Here is a 17290-nt window from a genome sequence, read left to right on the forward strand (position 1 = left end):
CAGTCCTGGTTTCCTCTACGTGTCCGTGAACACTCACAGAGGTTTCTTCTTTAGCAAACTTCATCTGGGCAATTGTTCAAAAATGTTACAATTACCTGCTCCTTTTATGCTGTAATGACAGCCTGTGGAGGCATAATTTAGCCCAGACCTGAAGAAGTTCTGTTTTAAGGTTAAAAAGTCCTCCAAGCTAAACTTTATCCAGCAGCACCAATGAAAAATCAACTTGCCCAGTGTTAATTTCGGTTCCTCTCATTAATGAAGCCATGCAGGATCACCGCTGGGGGAGGTCCAGCTTTGCTTTATCCCAACTTCACATATTCAGGGCAAGGTTTAATCTGTTTCATGGCACCAGATCCCAACAAAGATTTTAAATGATCTGGTTGCTAACCTAGCTTGAATCCCATTGCCATCACCTGCCCTGACCCTCATGGAGACCCTCTGGCTTGAGTCTTGTATGCCAGAAGGCCCTCATAGGCTGTTCTCAAGGTCATGGTTCAGCCAAGGGCTTGGACAACAGGTTAATTCTGCCAAAACCCGTCTGTCTTTACCAAACCTCTCCACAAGGTCCTTTAAAACCTTAAGTGAAAAGGTCTCTGGGAGGCCAAATCAATTAATAAATGCATTAGTAAAGAGAATGCACAGCTATGCTGCTGGGAGAGAGAGACAGTTCCTCTCCATACCCACCTACCCCAGAGATGCTCCCAGGAGCCCCATCCCCACGCTGGTCCTGCTCCCCTGAAACGCAAACCCTGCTCCACCCCTCAGAGCACTCAAAATCCACAGTCAGGGCTGGAAATCTTGGCTGGGACTCCCACAGGGAGCCCTTCGAGAGCCCCTGACAGCAATGAGTCTAAAGGGGAGCAGGAACCAGCCCCACGTGCTGGGGCACACGGAGTACCGTGGGGGCTGATGTTTAACCTGCATTTCTCTGCTCGAGTGGCTCCTGGCAGCCCCCAGGTCCTCGTGTGCCATCGATGCACGGTGACATCTGCCATTTCACAGCTCCTTCCCATCATGGTATTCCCAGGGAACTCCAGCGTTCCCACGCAGGGCTGTTGCAGGGAGAGAGTCTGAACCAAGACAGGGGAAACAAATGCAGGGGAATAACTCTTTCCTACAGGGATAAAAAGGAAAGACCCGTTAATCCAGCCTGCGGCAGATAGAGACAGGTTTCCCTGTGCCATCGGCGCAGCTGATGGGTTTTGCATTAACGTCCCCCCTTTCTCAGGCTGGTCCCACCACAGCGTGAGATCAGTGCCAACCCCGGCACCTCGCTTGCTCAGAGACCCAGAGGCAAGTGTACCAAAGGGACCTAATGACACCCACAAGGAGCAAATGACATTTTCCCAGTCATCTCGTAACATCCCCTCCCAAAATCTCATCCAGGCAGCACGTCCTTCCCCAGGCTCATGGTGCTCCCAGGGATGCGGGGAGCCATAAGCCCCACTGGTGCCCAGTGTCCTGCATGGCAGTGGCAGAAGGGAATCACTGGCCACCTGAGCAGGACCCTACAGACAACCCCCCCCCAGGTCCCCTGAGACGAGGGATCCTGGTGCCCTGTCCGCTGCCAGCAGCCTGCCCTGCACAAAATGCCTCAGATCTGCATCCAGCAGAGCAGGAAAGCCCTCCAGGAGGATATTTCACACCGTCCTACTGTTTTGGATTAGACCCCAGCTGCCTCCTGAGCTGTTTAAATTTACGGGTCTGAGAAGTGAACTTTCCACCCAGGCAGGGGCTCGCCTAGACAAGGGGCTGAGCAGAGTGCGTTGGGCTCAACACCTCTGCCAAATCAGCCAAGGGCCCATTACGCAGCTGATTCCAGCACGCAGCAATCAGAAAATGACCCTCTAGTTATCAACCACCCCGTCGGTTTACTCTGCATCCTGGATGCACAGAAACGCACATTGCCCGTGGAAAATGCCTTGCCGTGGGGTAAACAATCCCAAACCAACACCCACGTACCCGCCTCCCAGGAGCCGAGGTGGGCACCCTTTGCAATTAGCTCTGCCAGTGTTTTACTGAAGATTTTTCTGCCTCCCAGAAGGGAAATCCATCAGGAGTCAGTGTTACAGCGAGAAAATCTCGCAGGCTTGCATGGGAACCCGCAGCTCCTGCACATAGAACAGCCGTAGCGTGGGGGTTTTTCAGCACTTAAATATTTTCTATTCGTAAAATGAGAATGAACAAGGATCTCTTCTCCCAGACTATCAATTTCATTAAGGTTGGGGTTGCTTTCTTTTCCTTTACAGACACTGACTGCTGGAGATGCCAGGCTTGCAGAGAAGAGCTGCTGTTGGCACCTCTTTGCAGCACCCTCTGGCTCTCCGCAGGGAGTCCCAGGGACAGGGACATCCTCAGGTCTTGATGCCATTTTGCCAACACCACAACAAACCAGCCCAGGAAGGGGGGGAACACCCTTTCCATCCAAACCACATCCACCACAGGTTTCTCCATCTCTCCTGATTTCCCCAATGACTTAAGTCAGAGATAAAACCTCTACCTGCAAATCCAGCATCATTTTACCCCTACCTGGAGGACCAATATTGACAGAAAGACAGGTACGCACCATCACAGGGCTCAGCCAGTGGCTGAGGAACAGGACTGAGACCCAAAAAGCCCCAGCATCCGCCCTGCACCAGCACCACCACCACAGCCTCCCACTCCAACATCCTCTACCCAGCAGAACCTCTCTAGGTTTTTGATGGTAACGTGCATTTCTAGCACAGCCCAGTTGTCCGAAGGGAAAATTCCAAGGGAAAGGAGGATGTAGAGAGGCCAAGAATGTAGGTAGCTCCAAAACAGGATTAGACATTTCTGTGGATGTCAGGAATGGCTCGAGTTAGTACAATTAATGATAAACACCTTGGCCGAGATGGAAACCAAGTGCTGCAGGACTCCCAGCAATACCCAGCTGCTGGAGACCAAGACAAGAGCATCTCCCCCCCGTCTCTGCACATGATGCTTCTCATCCACCATCCCTTTAGGGAAGGTCCTGGTGGGACTCTGGCTCGGCCAAGAAGCTGCTGTGGGGAGCAGAGAGCGGGGAATGGGCTGGTGGGCAGGGGGAGACAGGATGGGACAAGGGCATATCCACGTTGTGTGCCTTTCCCTTTGAATTTGTAGCCTGGGCAACTCAAAGTTCAAAGCAAGAGACAAACGTGCCTCCACGCTCAGGTAATTTATTCTAGCAGCCTCATTGGAAATCCCATCATTTCTAGCACAATCTCACAACTATTCATTCACTACTCGCTCCCCACTTGTGATGCTTTAGCAGGGAACGGGGGGCAGCATCCCCACCACCCCACAGCTGCCATGCAGTCACCAACCCCACCAGGTTCACCACAGCCAGAACCGCAGCGCTTCCCAGGCATCTTCCCCAGATTGCTCCCATGTGGGTGCCACGGCTCCAGCAGCCACCCGGAGCCCTAACTGCTTCCAGGCTGGAAAAGCCCCCGCTTGTTGTTTGGCGTCACTCACGCCGGGGAATGGGAGCCAGCGTCTCCCCGCTGCCTGTGCAAGCACACCGCAGATGTCCCAGAGGGAACGTTACAGCCTTCAGTTACCCAATTAAAAACGTGTTTGAGGGGATTTGATTACTCAGTTTGACAGAGGGAAGAAAACCCTCCAGGGTCTTGGCAGCAGTGAGGATTTACGAGCTGGGGCTTCGCTTCAGGTCGCTCTGCCTGATCACGATATGTAGCAAAGGAGCAAAAAAAAACCCCAAAACCCAGGGAGCGATGGTGTCTGCATTCCTGCTGCTTGAATCAGAGGTCTTTCCTGGCAGCTCCAGCTGCCCCTGGCTCCAGGGACTCAGGGAAGGTGCAGCAGTGGGCAGGGTGCACTGGAGCAGGTCATCTCTGCCACCCTGCACCACGGACTGCCTGTGTCATCCCGGAGAGCCGCATCCTAAACCAGCTCCACTCTCCCACCCCTCTTCCTCAGGCAGGAGGTGACCAGAGGTGTAAATGCTTCCCCACCACTTGCAAACACCTCACAGGGATGTGGTGAATGTTTTCTTCACCGTTTGCTAAAGGGCAGAATCTGCCTTCTTTCCGATCCAGGGTGAACACAGGCCTGGCATTAACCCTGCCATGGGGCTGGGTTGTCTGCTCCTTGGGTAACCCCTGGCTCCCTCCCCTTCATCTCCTGTAAAAGCCTCACCCTCAGGTTGGGAAACGAGGGAAGACAAACCTCGCAGCCATCTGCCTTATTGCAGCGTGTGAACAGCATCCAGAACCGCCTCCAGCCGAGATGATTACTGACACAGGATTTGGGATCACGTATATTTATTGCCACAGCAGTGAATGGGAGACATGTGGCCACCAAACCCCCGTGTGGGCTCAGAGAAAGCCAGCCTGGGGCTGAGCATCTCCCTTCAGGCTCCGGGAGCATCCTCCTGCTCACCCTCCTCACCTGCTTCAGGCCACGGTCAAGGACAAGATGCCAAAGTAACTGCGCTCCCACCTTGTTCCTCGCTCGCCTTTGTGCGTAGCACCAGAGTGGCCGGTGTTTCTCTTTAAGGCAATATTAAAATGAAAGAAGAAAAGTTCTAAGTTATTTCAAAGGCCTTTGCTTCAAAAACATTCAAACCAAATTTACGCACCAAAGCCATAAATGTTCCTTTTATTGCACACACAAAATAACTCGCTGCAATATGATTCCTTTAAATTTATGGTTCTTCCAGAGCTATTAATTCAGCCCAGGTCTTCTCTTTTTCTTCTCCCCCCCCCTCCCACCTTAAGTCAAATAATTCATAAATACTTCACGCTGGAGTGTACTTTATGAGCATTATTACGATCACTTGAACATGGAAATGCCTCTGAAGTTATTACAACAGCTTTAATACAGCACAGACTCCCCAGCGGTACGGACAGCGAGGTATAAAGCAACTTCATCACACGCTGGAGGGAAGAGCTCTCTTGAGAGGCTGCTTATTTGGCCAAATAATAAGGATCCTGTAGCCCATATATGTCTCTGAATCGAATCAATGACAACGTCTGGGATGAGTTTTACTCCAGCTCAGGAGAGTTACGTGTGTAAGTGAGTCATGGCTTAGGTGCACAAGTCTCCATACAATTTTCAGACCCAAAGCCAGAAAAAAAGACATAGAAAATGGTCAGAGGTGCAACAGCAGGGCCATCAGGAACACGTTTAGAAGAGCAGGTAACTTACTTGGAGTCCCCAGGCGTGCAGGGAGGCACAGATAAGCCGACTTGCCCTTGTCAGGAGAAGGCAGATGCTTTTTTGTGTTATCCTTGAACACATCACAGGATGGCACGCTGTTGAAAGCCAGAAGTTAAGAGTCATGGGGCTGTATCGTCCCAAAGACATAGCTGAAACCCATTGGTTTCTTTAATGGAAAGAGGCAGAACACTACAGCTATTAAACTACACCTAGATGTAAACAGGAACTCACCAAAATTAAACGTATTTTCTGAGATTGTTGAGCCATACAGGGCCTTTCCTCAGGGTATCTCAAGAAAGGGGCTTTGCACATGCTTCTGGATTCTGCATTTCTCCTCCTCATTCTCCCACGTAAAATGGATCACTGGGGGCAACCACGGCCTAGAAACTGTAAAGCCAAAAATCAGTGAGAGCGTGTTTGAATTCCCTGAAAGGTGCTGCAGGAAGATAACCCCTCCAGCACCCAAAACCAGCTGCCCCCCGACCTTCCCCCCCAAGACCACCCAGAAAGAGCTGCAAAAAGAGCCCACAAGTCCTGCCTGCCTCTGAACCACCACTGCTCCCCAGGAAATCGGTCTTTTTCTCTTGTAAAGAACTCCTACAGTAATTGCCTTCATATCTCAAAGGTGTCTTACAGCCACAGAGGTGCAAATATTTATCCATACTTGGGATTGCAGAGTGAAGCCTAACTAAGTGTTCCCAGACACTTCAGCAATTGTTGTTTTTAAGACCTGAACCGTAGACACCTGGCTGGAATTAATCAGCAGATGTGAACAGGGAGGCAGAGCAAAGCCCTTATTAACCCTTCACACATCAATGTCAAGGTCATGGGGCATTTCAGTGGGGCAGCCTGTACCTAGATGTCAGCTGTCAACAGCCTGGGAATCCCAAAGCAAGAAACGTCCTCCACTGAGCAGGGCATGAACTGGTAGCAAACTTTATCATGCTCCTGTCACCACTTGAAGACTTGCTGTGCCGAGGCGCTCTCTTGTGAATAGCGGCAATAATAAATGTTTATTACTAGATAATAAAACACAAGAGCAAACCACCTTCTGTATGGGCTCTGTCTAAAATCAACAGGAGTTTAAGCATCTCTTTAGGGGAAAGTATTCACTTTGCACCAGGTGGTTTCAAGTAGTTCACATCATCAACAGCTCCCCATCAAGATCAAAAATCCAAGCCCTTCAGAAGTGATCAAGCACAGACCTGGGAAACACCCGCAGCCTCTCCCATTCCAGTTCCTCTCCAACACACTGGCTTATCCCTCTCCCAGGGTAGGCAATCAAGCCACATTGTCCCAATCTCAAGCCTCCAAAAAATACACAGCACCAATGACTTCTCCAAAGCCACTGTCCTGGGAGGGTCAGGACAAGGCCATGCCCCCGTGACTCCAGCCATGGTGAATCCCCTGGTACCTCCGATCCAAATGCCTTCACTCTCATCAGTTCCTTTCCAGGAAGGGACAAAAGTCAATGAAGCGAAGTACAAACATTGGCACACCCAAGATGAGGCACTGTGGAGTTTATCTTAATGCTAACCCACACAAACCCCAGGTGGGGACGTGGTTGGCGTTGATGAACTACATCAAGACAAAAAGGAAAACTACCTCTGCCCCGTTCTGCCAGCCCTATTCATTGTGAGACGTCTGGTGATGGAGAGCTCGCCTGCTTTGAAGTGGTGATGGATCCAAGAGCTGGGCAGGTGCAAAGCCTTCCTCGGCAGACAACATGCCACAGAGCTCCCCCTGCAAATCCATCATCTGCAGGTTCTTTGGGGTGGGGGATATTTCTAAGCAGATTATAAACCTCTGCAGGAATCCCACCAGTCAATCCATTTGAATCATCTGCCACCCTCCCCGAAAGGCATGAGAGAGATCTGTTTTCTCTGCCACTGACCCATGTCGTTCCTCTGCTGCTGAGCAATTCTGATTGTGGAACTTAATGCAGAACAAAAACAAAACAAAACAAAACACAACAAAAAAACCTTATATTTTAAACCAGAGGAGAAAAACCTTCCTGGATCTGTCACTGTAGATATTAGCCCATTGCCAGCTACAGAAAGCTGCATCCTTGACTGATGTTGCTTTTCATGGTCCATTTGCTTGTTTGCTTAAATTTCCCCTCCTCGACAACTCCAGGAACCAGCAAACTGTAGAGACTGGTTTTTGTAGGCTTGCTGGCAGGCTGGGAGCTGTTTCACACAGAGGATGAGAATAGAGCAGGAGGAGGCTGGGAGGAGGATCCAGGGGACCAAAGGAAGGGGAGAAGCAGAAGAGCAAAGGCACTGCAGGGAGAGGGAAGGTCAGAGTTTGAGTGCAAAGAGAGAAATTACTGAGAACAAGGGGCTGAGTTGAGACGAGGAAGTGGGTGGGATGGAGGAAGGGTCAGTCTCAGCCATCCATCTCCCTTTTTCCCTGCTGCATCTGAGCAGGATCAGACCTTTCCTCTCTTCTCATTCAGTGCTGAGATGGAAACAGCTTGGGCTTCCAGTTCATCTATAGAGCAGGTCTAAAAACCAGGCTCACTGGTTCACAGCTCAGCCAGCAGCAGAGTCCAACATCAGCTCCCTGGAGAGGCAGCTGATGCCAAAGCAGCAGAACGTGACCCCGTAAACAAGAGTCAAGGGACAAGGTCCTCACACAGACCATCCCACCAGGTCAGGCCAAGGGCTCAGTTTCCCTCAAGCTTCTCTTTAGCAGTGACCATAAAAGGATGCCCAGAGACATGTAAGAACAAGACAAACATATATGATACTACTCCAAGTCCTCTCCCAGTCTCCAGCTGTTTCCAACTCAGAGGAACTCTTGAGCCAGATGTACTTAGTAACCCCTCAGCAATTTCTCCTACAGGCAATTGCCCAGTCTCCTCTTAAACCCATATAAACTTCCAGCATCCGCAGGCTTCTTTGACAACAAGGTCACAGGGCAAGATCCAGCGCTGGCTGTTGACATTGCTCCCTCCAGCTCTGGAGGACTCCCCTGCCTGTCGGTGAGGTCGGACAGCAGCACATCCTCTGTTCTTCAGACCTCGCAACCTTTGAGCAGCTGCCCAGGCCATCAGATGCTGCCTCCCTCTCCAGCCAGGCACTGGGAAACACCCAAAGACCACAAGAGCCGGACTCATCCTGGAGAAGCTAAAAAACAACAAGGAACTTCCAAAATCTGCATCCTGCTGCACTTGAACTAACAAAGTCCCACCCGGCCAAGCAGGTGTGAAGGCGGCCAAGGACCAGGATGCTTTTCACCATGGCTACCTCGACACTAAACAATCCACTCCCCAAGCCAGGGCCAGCCCCGGTTCAGCAAAAAGAAAAACAGAACAGCAGGTTGCTGGACAGCACCGCTTACGCCCTTCTGCGTGTTTTTGTGCCCAGGGAAGTCAAAGAGGCAAACAGGGGAGGGAGGATTTGCTGCTGATCACCAGGGAGGAGGGTGTGGGTGAAATGTTCCTGTTTATGAGATGTAAACAAGCCCTTCAAGCAGGTCAGGCCACGCTGATGCCCTCTTATCATGAGTCATTTGGTTTGGCATAAACACCAGCCCCCAGGTCAGGGCCATAATCTCTCCCAGATGCTTTTGTCCACGGGCCTGATCTAAGGCTTCAAACCTCAAGTGGGGGATGAAATAATCCCCACCCGCTGCCTTCTTTCTCTAGCAGCTCTTTTCTACCCCAAAACATTATTTCTCCAGTGCAGGAGGTTGGAGAATGGTTCCTACAGGAGGTGGCCATGGCTCTGCTCCACACCATCGGGGCCACCACAGCAAGAGCAGAGCCATACGGTGCTGCAGGCAACAAGGCTTTACCCTGATACAGAGCCTGGGAAGGGATGGCTGTGCCAGGGGCTGCTACCCTGAAGAGCTTATTGGGAGGTGACCACACGCCCTCAGCCTGTCAGGGAGTTTAACTTGACCTGTCAGTCAAGGTCTCCATCCCCATCACAAATGAACTTGTCTCACAAAGCCCAGTCCGACATGACAAGTGTTTATACAGGACTAATGAGCGTCTCCATCCCCAAGGACATTGGGGATCGCTCAGGAGCCGAGGTCCAGGCACGCATGCCATTTCCCTTGCTGCGTGTGCAGGAGTGCAAAGAGCCACAGCCCTAATTCTGCCCCACCGCAGGGAGCAGCCCGGTGTGCTCTGGGCTGTGCTTCTGCACACAGGGAACCTGCCCGTGGCAGGAACCACAGATGCCTCTCCGGAGGGGATGATGGCTGGTCCAGCAGTGAGGCCCTCGGCTCCTGTGCAAGGACCACACGCCACCCTCCCGGCCAGGACCACACGCCACCCTCCCGGCCAGGACCACACGCCACCCTCCCGGCCAGGACCACACGCCACCCTCCCAACCCAGCTCTCTGCAGGACTGCCCACGTGACCAGTGAGCAACCAAAAGCATCTCCTGAGAAAGAAAAGCACCATTTTCTCATTGAGGTGCCTTAAATATACCAGGATTTGAGTAAGAAAATGCCAGCCCCTACCCTCACGCCTCTTTTCATGCTACACCACAAATATCTGGTGCAACTCTCTCCACCTCTCCAAGGAGCCCTGGCTCTGCCAGATTTGCCTCCCTGGAGAGGCTCAATAGCCACGCAAAGTGATGGGGCCCATCAGCAAACGCCTGCGATGCTGGGTTTGGGCCACGCATTCCTGACAGTCGCCTCTGCCCACGCAGGGGCCTCCTTCCAGCCGAGTCCTTGGGGCCCCGTAACCTGGCAGCCTCCTCGGAGCAGACGTGCATTACCCCCATCCCACGCAGCCTGGGCTGTGCTCTGCCACACGGCGCTGCCTTCGGATGGGGAACCTGTGGCCAGGGAGGCACCATCCACCCCTGCACGTCCCCGCTGGAGTGGTCAGAGGCTGGCGGGACCCAGGGGTGCCAATTCCCCACAGATCCCCAGCTTGGCCCCATCAATGTCGGTCAAGACATCAGCTTCATAGGAGAGAAGGAAAGGTGCTGCCAGCGGGGTCTCAGCTGGGAATCGTGATGCCTTCGGTTTCCAGAAACATCTGGGCACTTACCTCCCTTATCCCTTGGGAGATGCATAACTTTATCAGTGCAGTTGGTGCCCACCTAAACGGATCCTTCCTTCTCCACACCGCTCTCCTTATGCCCTCAGCAGCTCCTGGGATTCACGCTCACTCGTACCTCTGGATTTCATGCACAACTGGGCTTCACAAGACTTCGTAGCAGCACCAATTTCCTGCAAAAAACAGAGCGCGAGAGGCAGCAAAGAGGAGACGCAGAGGCTCCCGCTGCTGCAAAGCCTGCACCCAACACGCTCTGGTCCACCACAGGTCCCACCCCTTTGAACCAAATCCTTAGGAGTACCTGGTCCCCTCCACATCTGAAAAGCCCTGAGGCAAAGGGCCTGATGCTACAGGGATGGGCAGAGATCCTCAGGGCAGTGGAAACATCATGGCGTGCATCACAGCACACTGACCTATGTCACACCGGTGCCCAAACAGGCTTTCGCTGGTCCCACCAGACTGGGAACTGCAACAGTTGTCCTGTAAAAGCAACTGGAGAAGATAAACCTCCACTGGAGAAGATAAACCTCCCAAGAACTGGAAGACGCTGCAAGGAGAGGGTGTAGGGGTTTCCATATGTTTATTCCATGGTCTCCAGCTCTGCCAAGACCAAGCTGAGCTCAATAGCGTCAAGTGCAGAGTATGGCCATGCCCATGTCAACATTGAGCTGCCCTGCACACGTCCAAGCAAAGGAGAATTCAGATCTACAACAGCTCCTGTCATTCAATGGGAACGAGTCTGATCCAATCCCACATTTCAAAGACCTACCAGATCCCAACATCATCCCTCCTTCCCCAGCTCCTCTTCTTGGATTCCTAGAGGTGAAGCCTAGACCTATGCAAACAGCTGGTCTGTCCTTTAAAGATCAAATTAAAAAAAATCAGGAAAAGGAAAATTTTTTCTCTTTAGGTCAACCCAAAATGAAACCTTCCGATTTGACACAGAAAAACATTTTTTTTTCCTTAAGTGGAGATAATGAAAACATTTTGTTGTCCCCAAAATAAAACGTTTCTCTGTTTTCAAATGCATGTTTGAAGGCTCTTGCGGTCCCCCGTTTTTTTTAATTAAAGGCAGGCAAATTTCAAATGGAGAATGTCACAGTGTAATAAAAAGTTAAAGCATTTAATTTCAAGCATATCTTAAACAAAGCCTGCAGTTTTTCATCCCCAAAATACTCCTTTCTTTTTTTGCTTCAAACTTTGGTTCTAGTTGTAAATAATTTCAAAGGAACCAAAATAACTTTTATTTTCCCTACAAACAAATGTTTCGTCTTAATTTCAGCCAGGCTAGCTTAACGTGATTGGAGCCAGACTCTTCTCAGTGGTACCCAGTAAATGGACAAGAGGCAAGGGCCACGAGGTGAAATACAGGAAATTCCCTTTAAACAGAAGAGAAATTTTCTTTTTTTTTTTTCTTTTTTTACTGTAAGGGTGGTCAAACGCTGGAGCAGGTTCTGCAGAGCAGTTATGGAGCCTCCATCCTTGGAGATAATCAAAACCCGACTGGACACAGCCCTGAGCAACCTCCTCTGGCTGCTTCTGCTTTGAGCAGGAGGTTGGATTAGACCATCTCCAGAGGTGCCTCCCAGCCTCACCCACCCTCACTACGTGCGATTTTACCACTGACTCGAAGAGGAAGCACCCAGGCCCTGAGGTCTCCTCCCAGGGATACACCAGCCCCGTTAAAACACCGTGAGCTGCGGCATCACCAGCCCTGCCGAGTCTGAGCCGCACACAGCTTCGTGGTATTTTCAAGCTCCAGTTCCTGGGATTTTTGTAATTGAGTGTTTCAAATAAAATGCACATTTCTTACCCTCATAAATGAGGGGAAAACCTGTAACCTCTGCCTGACCTGTAAGGGGGGGAAACAGAAGGCAGGTTTGTAAAAGAGAAACCCGCAGGCACTTAACCGGAGCCGTCCTGTGAGCAGCCAGTCTGAACAAGCTGGATTTCTGCAGACCTTACACCTCCTGCTGGGATCCTCCAGTGTCCAGTAAGGTGTAAACTCTGAAAAGCTTCTCCCAGAGTTGGGTATTCAGAACGTCCTGTGCCTATGTGGATTCTCTGGAGTTTACTAAGAGGTTTAGCTCATGCTGGAGCATTGCACCCATTAGGGCACCCATTTCTTTCCTGGTCACCTCGTAAGACCTTGATAGCCCCAAAAGCTTGAGCCCACTGTCAGCTTGCGTTGAAACTGGCCACCAGCAGCACACAGCACTTGCTGGGCACCATCAGCTGTGTCACAGCCATGCAACAGGCTTAATAAAAATGCCAGGGATGTCAGGACAACTGGGGAAATGCCCAAGCTTATCAAAAAAAGGGGTAGGAAGAAGAGTAAACAGGTGATAGCTATTTCTTATTTGGACTTTTGGAGAGGGTTGGGGTGTGTGGACATCTCCACCTAAAGACCTCTGATGGGGTCAGGAAACAGGAGTGTGAATGGAGAAAGAGTATGGAAATCTCAGACCCCATTCACCCCCTGGACCTCCCTCTCTGGGATGCTCTGCCAGATGCAAACATTTTGATGTCCTGGCTGTTAAGACAGACATTTAAAATGCCCTAAATTTCAACAAGACTCCTGCAAACCACACAGACCTTGCAAACGGGCACGCACACGAACAAGCCGCAGCCCCGCAATGCATCCGCACACCGCGGTGAGCTCTCAGCTCCAGCAGCCTGACCGGTGCAGCATTTGGGGAAGGTTTGAGTTTTGCTCCTACTAAAGTCCCACATCTCCAAGTTTGCCCAGTGAGCATCCCTCGTCCCTTTCCTTTGCAAAGGTCCTTGGGCCAGCGGCAGGACCTTTTCAAGACAGGCTGTTGGAAAAAGCATCTCAGCCCATCTTTAAAGAGCCATCAGATTTAGGCTGGGGCTAAACTTCCCATTTCTGCTTTCCCCTTGGAGAAAGGCCCCGGGACAATCTCACCTCTCAGCCCCAGCCATCTCCTGGTGCAAAGGGACCTCTACAGACCTTTTTGTGCATCTCCCATCGCAGCCAGAAGAGAGATTTCCCACAGGCTGGGAAGGATTCATCGCCCTCCCGTGGCAGACTCCAAACCAGGTTTCTCTCTGACTCCCATCAGTGTACAAGAAACAGCTGGATTTGCTGTAATAATAATAACAGCAGCATTTTTGAGTAAGCCAATAATTTCTATCATAGGTTCATACAGGTAGGAAAAGTAATCTAGAGCCTCTGGGTTGCTGGTGACCTACAGGACTGCAGAAAGTGCCCATAATCACAAGGTCTCACTGCCTCGAAATGAGCATCAAATTCAGGGAAATAAAAGGAAGATGCTCTTCCCAAAGACACTTTTCTCCCCCTCATGGGAGGATTTGGCTCACAGACTGATAAAACACACTATCAAGTAACATTCTCAGCTATTTCAGCTGAGAGGAGCATGTGGAGATACGAGAGAGACTGGAACAGGGTAAAAAAAAGCTGCTTGGGAAAACACCCAGCACCAGGAAGGACCTGATCCTGCACAACCCATTCCCTTGCCTTGCTATTGCCTCCTCCAAATCAGGAGGGCTCTGCAGGAGTCGGGCTCAGCACAATTCCCAGAGGAATTGCAGTGCTGGAAAATCAGCTTGGTGTGGTGTTCACTTTATACACCCCAGCATACCTAAAGAAAACGGAGTCCCAACAAAACCAGTTGGCCTGGCAAGCAGGGACGGGCTGTCTCAGCCCATCACCGTGTGCTCCATGAAATAACTCTGTGACCAGAGTGATGGGGTTTGGAAAAAGTGCACTTGCTCCAAGTCCTGGGACTGCAGCCAGTAGATGGCATTCACATGCTATCGTGTGCAGACATATGCTATCATGTGTTTAAACTGCCTTGGAAAACACGAGGAGAACATTTTTCATATAAAGATGCAGGTAAAAGGCAAATATTCACCTTAGCCAGAGATGACCTTGCAGACTTTGTCAATTAACGTTGGAGCCATCAGGTGTTCAAGACTTCCTGGCATCTCTCTCTGTCCCCATGGATCTTGGGTCTGCTTCTGATATAGAAATATATAATATATATAAAGAAATAGAATGCATCCCTAAAGCATCCATAAGTATCTTGTGTATCCTGGACCACAGGGATGCCCAAAATGTGAGACGTGAGTGAGGGACACCCCACCATCCCTCTGAGGTCTGACCCAGGATCCACCAGGCTGACCACGCATGTGGCTAGGAGCTGCTGCCATTTGGCTAGCACTGATGCATGTCACAGTCTTTACAGTGGCATCCATGGGATTGAGGAAATACTGTCCTCAGCACCTCGTCCCACAGGAGCCACTCACCCTAAGGGGACAACAACATCCCCGTGGAGTTACACCACTTGTGTTTGTAAGGGTTGGAACCTGCCATCTCCCTGCTGAGGTACCAAAGGTTCCCAACATGTGAGACGTGTGAGTACCCAGCAGGGACACACAGTTACGGGAGAAGGTTGGAAAGGGTGAAGTGACAGGACAGGCATGGTGTGTCCTAGATGGGCAGCTGGGGAGCGTGCCAGAGCAGGGCTTTGTGACACTGTGACTTTACCTGCAGTGCAGCACATCAGCCCTTCTCCTGAGCCTGCACACCTCGGCTCTCATGCAGTTGCAGGGAACAGGAGCTGATGATTCCCCAGCACAGCGAGGACCATCACTGGGGTCTGTCTGTACAGCCCCAGAAGCGAGACCAGTGCCTGTGGTCTACGTACAAACCAGCTTGGCATGTGCAAGGCAAGACAGACCATTAAATCCTGCATCCTACCACATGCTGAGGCCACCTTTTATTTCCTCAGTGAATGATGCACTGCATGTAAAAGCCCTCCCCTTCCCACCCACCCCTGCCCAGCTCCCACGCCTCCTCCAGGACCAGATCCTGCTGGGTGATGGGCACCCCTCGCTCCCACTGAAAGCGGCAAGAAGACAGTGTGCTCAGCCCCTGGCAGCATCACTCATCCAGAGGAAGGGTGCAGGGAGATATTTGGTACCTCGCAGCCAATTGGCGGAGAGGTGACAGCGAAAGGGGGGTGCTTTCAGCTCCTCTCTCCACCCATCCTCCATAACACCCCCCTCTCCCTGTCACCACCACCACCGCCATCCTCCTCACACACAAAAGCAGTGCAATTAGCTGACTTAAGAGAGCTGAGGCTTAGCCAGCTGCAAGCAGAAAATAATAATAAAATACCTTAGAGGGGAGAGAGGAGGCAGCAGAGGAAGCAGCAGCCATGGAAGAATACAAATAGCTGCCCTCAATTCCCACCCCCCGCCAGCCAAACAAAACCCAAATCACAAAGCAAGGGCTCCTGTAAGAAAGGCCGACCTAGATGCATCCCCACACTCCTCCGCTGAGAGATCCACACACATCTGCACCCGGATCCAGGCGCTGGAGCTCCTGAGCAGCCCGGCTCCGTCGGGAGGAATGCCTAGCTGGGATCCAGGCAGGATCTGCTTTGTTCCTCGTTAGCCGCAAGCATCGGTGAGTACAGCATCATCTGGGCTTCCATACTGCTGGGCAATGTCTGGTATTAAGAAACATCAGAGTCCAGCCTGGGAATTGCTTCAATATCTTTCCTTTCTCTTCCTCCCTCCATGATGCCTTTGGGGTCAGCAGAAAGCAGATGACAGCGGTGGGGAGGAGGGAGGGAAGGTGGGGTCTCGCTGAGCCCCAAGGTATCTCCTTTGCCTGCATGTAGGGAAATCAAAAATGGAGACGTGTGTGATGGTGTCACGGGCATCGCATGCAGCCAGGCGTGGGGGTGAGGACAGAACACATAATGTGCGTGCTGGGAGGACAGGCTGAGAGACACCGGGCAGGGCGAGAGCCCTGGGACGCTCGCAGCCAGCTCTGTGCTCCGATTCCTATCTCCGCCAGCGCCTGTAATCAAGACGGATGCTGGATTTACTGAGGCCTCTACGTGGCTTCATTCCTTTAAAGCAGATACGCACAGACAGATTTATCTCCCCTCAGATCATCACCGGTGACACCCTCTGTAAATACAAGCCTCCAAAGGAACAGAAAAAGCACTGGCTCTCTAGAAGAGCTTATAGCAATGGGTCAAACTCTGCCAGGTGCTGATTTCCCTGACACCAGGGGACAGACGGAGTAGCCCCATCCTCTTGAGAAATCACCTTAGGTCCCTTATCCTAAAAAAAACACATTATGATCCAGGCAGTGCCTGGGTACATTCAGAGTGTAAAGGCTGAGCTCAGGAAGCACATTCAAAACTGTCCTGCAGTGGATGGGTTAATGCACGTGCCCAACACACGAGCTGATTTCACTTGAACATGCTCTAGTTAAAATAAAGCCTGACCTTATCCCCTCTGGGCTCAGGTCCTACTAAGCTCAGCTGCAGCAGCATCCAGCAGCATATCCTCTCTGCGACCAGAGCTGGTCCTGCAAGAACCGGTCCTGAGCCCTCAGCCGCACTTTCCTAGGAATTGCGGGTGCAGCCCCTGGAAATAGGTACAAAGGGCTGATTTTTGCTGGTTGGCAGCATAGGAACCTTCTAGTGAAGGCAAATTTGAACTTCTCCTGTTCACACCAGTGCAGGAAGAAGCCCAGACTGGGAACAGCTCACCCACCTTGCCTCCATTTGAGGTGCTCTGTTTATTTGTCATCTGCTTTGGTTTACCTGGGAGCAAGGCAGAGATGTGAATTCTTCAGGGGTATAGAAGGACATTCCACATCCCTGTGAAGGTCTCCTCACCCTCCTCCCTTTCTCTCTGGGTGCGGGGACAAGCGTGGGGATGGAGCACAGACCAGGCAGCAGTCGTCAGGAATTCCTCTGCAAAACCAAAGCCATTAACTTGTGCCCAGGCCACCGAAATGGAAACTGGTGCTGCTGCCAAACCAACCTGAAACCAGCCTGGGAGGAGTCGCTCTTCTCTTCCCTTTCAGCCACATTTCATTTCCCTCAGCAGAGGTGCTTGCTTACATTGAGATTAGTATTGGAAGAGAAATAGAAAGGGAAAAATGGGTGGGCATCAGCCCAGAGAGTGCTGATCCTCAGGGAGAAGAGCTAAGGTCCCACCAGAGCAGAGATGTACCTGTTGCTTTGATCCAGAGCCAACCTCACCTCCTCTTTTCTTGTCCAAAGCGAG

Source organism: Nyctibius grandis, chromosome 31 (assembly GCF_013368605.1).
Source record: "Nyctibius grandis isolate bNycGra1 chromosome 31, bNycGra1.pri, whole genome shotgun sequence".
NCBI lineage: Eukaryota > Metazoa > Chordata > Aves > Nyctibiiformes > Nyctibiidae > Nyctibius > Nyctibius grandis.